Below are 6,038 nucleotides of genomic sequence, written 5' to 3'. Positions count from 1 at the left end.
TGGTGTGCATGTGTGTGCATCCAGTTACTGTGACAAATTAGTACCACTGCCATGAATTTCAACATTGGCATAGCATCTCATATCAAACCTGGTCAGTTTTTCTGATCAGCAATATACAAGGCACTGGAAGAGACAGTGTTCAGGGTACCGGGTGTGCAAGACATATCTCTGTCCTCCACACGCTCAGGATCGAATGGTGTAAACAGGCAAGTATACAGGTCATGATAGCAGAAGAAAGAATGTGAGTCCTAGAAGAGAGGAAAAGTCCAACTGTTACAGAATCATCAAGACCGAAAGTTGTCAAATGACTTAACCAAGGTCACATAACTTATCAGTAAGAGAGTTAGAAGTAGAGCAAGTCCTTTTCCCATAGAGCCCCAGAAAATGTCAAATTGACACAAAATCAGCATCTTTCAATAGCCTAAAAATAGAATTATTCCCTTCTACAGGGTTGCCTGTAGATCTAGGATTAACAGTCAGTAGGTAGAACAGCAAATTGGAATTAAATAGGACTAGCTTCTGGTGGGAAATTTGGTAAATCCTTCACTTACGCTTCTATTTCTCCATCTACAAAATGAGATGACAAGACTGACGCCAGTCCGCTATTCTATGGGAAGGTAAGAGTAAAAAGAAACTAACAGTATCTGACCTCTTATTTTACATGAGGGCCCATATTAGACCCCATATCACATGTGTCATTTAATCCTCACAATATCTTGGTGTGGTAGAAATTGCCCCCATTTTGTAAATAAGTATGTAAGTTAAAAGAGGTTAAGAACCTTGCCCAAGGACACACGGCTGTGCCAGAACCAGAATTCACAAGCCATCTGCCTGCCATCACCTTTGTGCTGCTGAGCAGCCACCCTGGAATAATTTGACCTCCTTGTTAAAATGGACTATGTGGGTCCAAGCCAGTAGAAGCAATTTCAGCCATGTGATAAACCGTAATATCATTGTGAATAAAAAACCCTAATTAAAATTTTAATTGTAAAATTTAACCACTAAGATAATATGTTATATAAATGTATGAATTAAAATAACTTTTCTTATAGTAAGTTGTAATTTGAAGAAGTCTCCTATAATTATATCCATGAAAAGAACACAGACAGAATTATATAACCCCTGAGTTAAAGGAAGGACATGAAGAGAGAGTTATTCTACCTGGAAGAGAAGGCAAAGTGTGTAAAATATTTATACACACCAAAGACCCTCCACGTAAGCACCTTCTCTGTGCTCTCCACCTGCCCCTTCCCTCCTGCTGTGCCATGTCAATACTAGTTCACCAGCTTGTCTCACTTTCTTTTACAGCTCAGCTACCCTTCCATTTTTCTCTTACACTCCTCCTTAAGGGCCTAGTGTGTCAGATGATAAAGAATACTCGAAGGCTGATGTGACCCAAATAAAAATGACTAATTATAAGCTGCACAACTATAAAAAAATTATTTCAACCTTCTAAGACTCAGTTTTCTCAGTTGTAAATGGAGAACATGATTTTTACCACTTTGTTGTGAAATAATGGGGGGGTGGGGAATACACTTCTATAATACTGGCAGCTCAGAGAATATTTTCCCCTTTCAAAACTAAAATCACTAAGTGAGACCCAGTAATACTGGGAATGTCATATGCCCTTCCTGTTGCCCATCCTGTTCACCCTCAGCCCTCTGTAGAAGGAAAAGAAAGTGGCAAGGTTTTGTGAAAGGAACACTCGTTTGCTGCTCCTGAAATGGGCAGGAGCAACACTGGAGCAACAAGCTGTCTACCTGAGAAAGCTTTAGTTTAGTTAATATAGTTAGTTGGCTTTGGGCACAGAAGCCAGTTGAATCCTTGCTGCAACACTTGGTTCCTGCGTGACCTTCTGGATAAATGGCTTACTCTGGATGTCAGTCTGTAACTTGGAAATAAAGGCAATATTTGTCTATCCTTTCTCACAGGGAAGGTATGAAGGGCTAGAGGACACTGGGGATGTGAAGGCATCACCTATGCATTAGTCATAACCTAAAAATCATCTCAACTGCCTGGAAAACAGAATTCAGGAGAGTGGGAGGTAGATCTGTTTCAGCTTCTGAAAAGCAAATTACTTCTGTCCCCAAAGGCAAAAAGTCAGTCAGGATTCAGTTTCTTAATAAAACAGATGACTTCCAACCTTCAACTTTCTCAGACCTACTTCAGCACTTGTTCTTCAAAAACAGTCTGAAACTCACTTCATAATTCACACCCTCCACTTATCTTTTATATGACTCTGATCAATGCAGCTAATGTAATTTCAAAATCCATACAACAAATTAAAGTTACCACTCTAATTACATCTTACTAGATATGAGTACCTTGGAGATAGGGAGTCTTATTCATTTTTCATCCTCAGTATTTAGCACAGTACAAAAATAGAAGCTCAATAAATAATTGCTGAATGAGTGACCAAATGAAATATATATATGGGTGAGAGTGAAACAGGCTACCAAATGTACATCCTGGGCAATTTTTCAGAATATTCAGATATTTAAGTTCTACCCAAGACTGAACTCTCACTTCTTGTAGAACTTGCATGAACATTTATTACAAATATATGAAATATTTTAACACAGTCAAGAATTTTCATTAGGCACATTTTATACACTTTTTAAAAAGTAATCATATTGCTTACTCCAACACACTTCAACTTTTCATGCCTGAATTTCATTCCCCACAAATTATGTCCTTATTCTATATCAGACATCCAGACCTTGGCTGAGATGCTGATACCAATGTGGCCACTGCTTATGGGATATTGTAACACCACCAACTATCCACCAGGCCAGCTCAGAAACCCAAGTCCCTAACAGAGATCTCACGCTAGAGGTCTTAACACTTATGATGATGATGAAATGAATAATGTCCACACCAGGACATAGTAGACTAGTTTTGTAATGCTCAAACCTAGCATGTGTTCCATGGAATGCTGCCTTATATGCTGTATATGAATACAGAGGTGGCCTTCACTGCACCCATCTGCAATAAAAAAGCCCTTTGTATGGGTAGCAGAGGATAACAGTTATACAGATCTGGCCACTTTTGCATTGGAAATCCTCCCCCACAAGTCTTTTTTAGGATGGTGTCTCTAACAGGACCACTGGCTACTACATCACCAGATTTAAAGGAGGTGTCCGGCTTCATAGAGAGCTATGCATACTTTAATGTGACTTACATTGCTGAGGGGGAGTTTGTTCCACTCAGTATATTAGTCCATTTCTGTTGCTTATGACTAAATACATTTTATAAGAACATGAAATTTATTGCTTATAATTTCTGAGGCTGGGAAGTCCAAAGTCCATCTGGTGGTGACAACAGTGACCCAGGAGTCACACATTGCAAGATGGTAGAAGCAGAGAGAGCAGAGAGAGACAGACAGACTCTTCTCTCTCTTCTTTTAAAGCCCTCAGAACCACGCCCCTGACCACCATTTTTAATCCATCCACTATGGCATGGTCCTACAATCCAATCAACTCTTCAAGGCCCCACCTTTCAATTACCATAATAGGATTTCACACCCTCTTAACAGTCACAGTGGGGGCCAAGTTTCTAATACCTAAAAGTTGGGGAACACAATTCAAGCACCATCGAGTTTTGGGGGACATAATTCAATCCACTATACTCAGTGGCATCCACTGGTTTAACCCACTTGTTGTATGGCAACCTGCTAGGCCAAGTACCTCCTACCCACCAAGAATGGAACCATGACCTGAAAAACCAATCCCACTTCCCTTAATTTTTGTTGCTGTTGTTGTTGTTGTTGTTTTGGCCATTGGCCGGTATGGGGATCTGAATCCTTGACCTCGGTTTATAACATGGCACTCTAATCAACTGAGCTAACTGGCCAGCCCTTCCCTTCCCTTAATTTTTAACTTTAGTTTTTGCTTTTACTTGTTACTTACATTTCAATGTATCAGCAAAACTATGTGTTGACATACTCAATCCAATTTCCTAGTTTCTTCTTCCTTCTCCTTCTCTCCTATTCCTCTACTAAAAGAGTAAATCGAATAGCTCATTATGTCACAGAGGGAAGAGACCAGTTCCCAAATCCCACTACAAAACATAACACATGAGCAGAGTAGCCTGCTTTTAAAGACATGTGGGCAGAAAAGAATAAAGAGAACAAACATCTTATAGTCACCTAAGTGGAATAGACTTCTGGTTATGTAAATGTAACAGGGTTCCAAATCCTTTTGTGCAAAATTAAGGCTTGCAAAGAAAATGTAGCTTCTTTATTTATTTTTATAATTGATCATATTTTTATATAAACCTTCCTCTTAAGCTAGTTGCTTGGTGGTAACACCAGAGGCATAAGGATGGGGGCAGGGGTTCTTTATCCCAACAGAAACAAATTAATTAGAGACACTTTGCATTAATTTGTGGTAGTTTTCCCTTTTCAGTAGAATTTTTGCCAGTAATTATTTTTCTATTAAGATATTGAGATTCTACCTCTGAAAACTCAGCCTCCTTTACTACCCTTTTAAAGCATGTTCATCTTTTTCTGGATTTGTGGTGGGAAAATAAAAGCTACAAGAGCATCTTAAGATAACCTCATTTGCTACAATAATAATTTCATCTTTTCAAATGATTGAAGATCTGAAAAATAGATGCTTTACTCAGGCTGGCCTAACAGTGGTGTGGAAATTAGTAATATCAGCCTTCTCCCAATTGCCAGTGTTCTCACGCTGACCTAAATTATGTGCACCCTCTTCTTAAGCATCACTCTCCTCCCCAGAATTACCCTATCCAAGTCCCAGACCCTCAAAATCTTGCTCTCTGACAAATAAGCTGAGTAGTTAATCCATTCAATGTTAATATATTATTTCAACAACAACAAAAAAGCTGAACAGTAACAAACTTACTTGCACTTTTGCTCTTACCAAGAAGATTGTCAGAAATCGGATTTATCCTCCTGTCTGAAACAACAACAACAACAACAAATATATGAAATGGTTGTTTTCAAGACAGTGGGCATCAGTCAACATAGTACAGTGATCCCTGAAAGATAAAAAACAAGAGAAGTATGTCCTACATTATCCCCAGATTACTGCCTATAGTAATTTTCTAGGCCAGATTCAGGGAGGAAGACCCTAGGCACAGTATGAGTTGGAAAATGAAAGGTGGGGATAGAGAGAAAGGTGGCTAGAATTACAGGACAGAGTACCAACAAGGAGAAGTACACACACAGAGAACTATAAAGGTCTGCAGAGGTTTCTTCTTCCAGTTTTTAGCTGAGTACTAATCAGCATATGCATGTGAGGAAACTATCCAAGGCTAGGAAAAGAATCACCCAAAGTGAGTAGAAGTAACAGTGTCTGGTACTCACAAAGTGCCAGAAACAGTGTCTGATCCCTCCAGCCAGAGGGGAAAACCTCATAACTCACTGGGCATTGAGTAGAGTACTCCAAAAGGCCTGGCCTCACTAGTATGGAAAACCAGTTCCATTTTAAACATTGTCCTGGTTCTGTCTGACAAACCTTAAAAGAAAGACCTGGGAACATCAAACTGTTTGAAAGTAACAACCATGTTCTAGAAAAAAACTCAAGAACATTTTCAGGAATAGAAAAAATAACTAGTACCTGACAAAGTAAAATTCACAGCGTCTATCATACAATCAAAACTTACCAGACATGCAAAAAATCAAGAAAATAGATACATACTAAGGAGAAAAGTCAACCAATCTAAAATGAGTCAGAAATGACACAGATGATAGAATTAGTAGGCAAGGGCATTAAAATAGTCATTAGAACTGTATTCCAGATGTTCAAGAAATTGGATATGGGTAGAAAAGATAACAGAAGACAAAAATAATTCAAATCAAAATTCTAGAGATGAAAACTGTTATGTGACAGATGAAAAATATACCTGATAGGATTAATGGTAGATTACACATTTAGAAAAAGATTAGTGAACTTGAAGAAGACATAACAATAGGAACTACCCAAAATGAAACAGAAAAAAAAAAAAAAGCCTAAAAAAAAAGAGAAGGAGAACAGAGCATTTGTGACTTGTTGGAAATCTTCAAGAAGCCT

Source organism: Cynocephalus volans, chromosome 11 (assembly GCF_027409185.1).
Source record: "Cynocephalus volans isolate mCynVol1 chromosome 11, mCynVol1.pri, whole genome shotgun sequence".
Taxonomy (NCBI): domain Eukaryota; kingdom Metazoa; phylum Chordata; class Mammalia; order Dermoptera; family Cynocephalidae; genus Cynocephalus; species Cynocephalus volans.
This window is presented reverse-complemented; position numbering follows the sequence as displayed.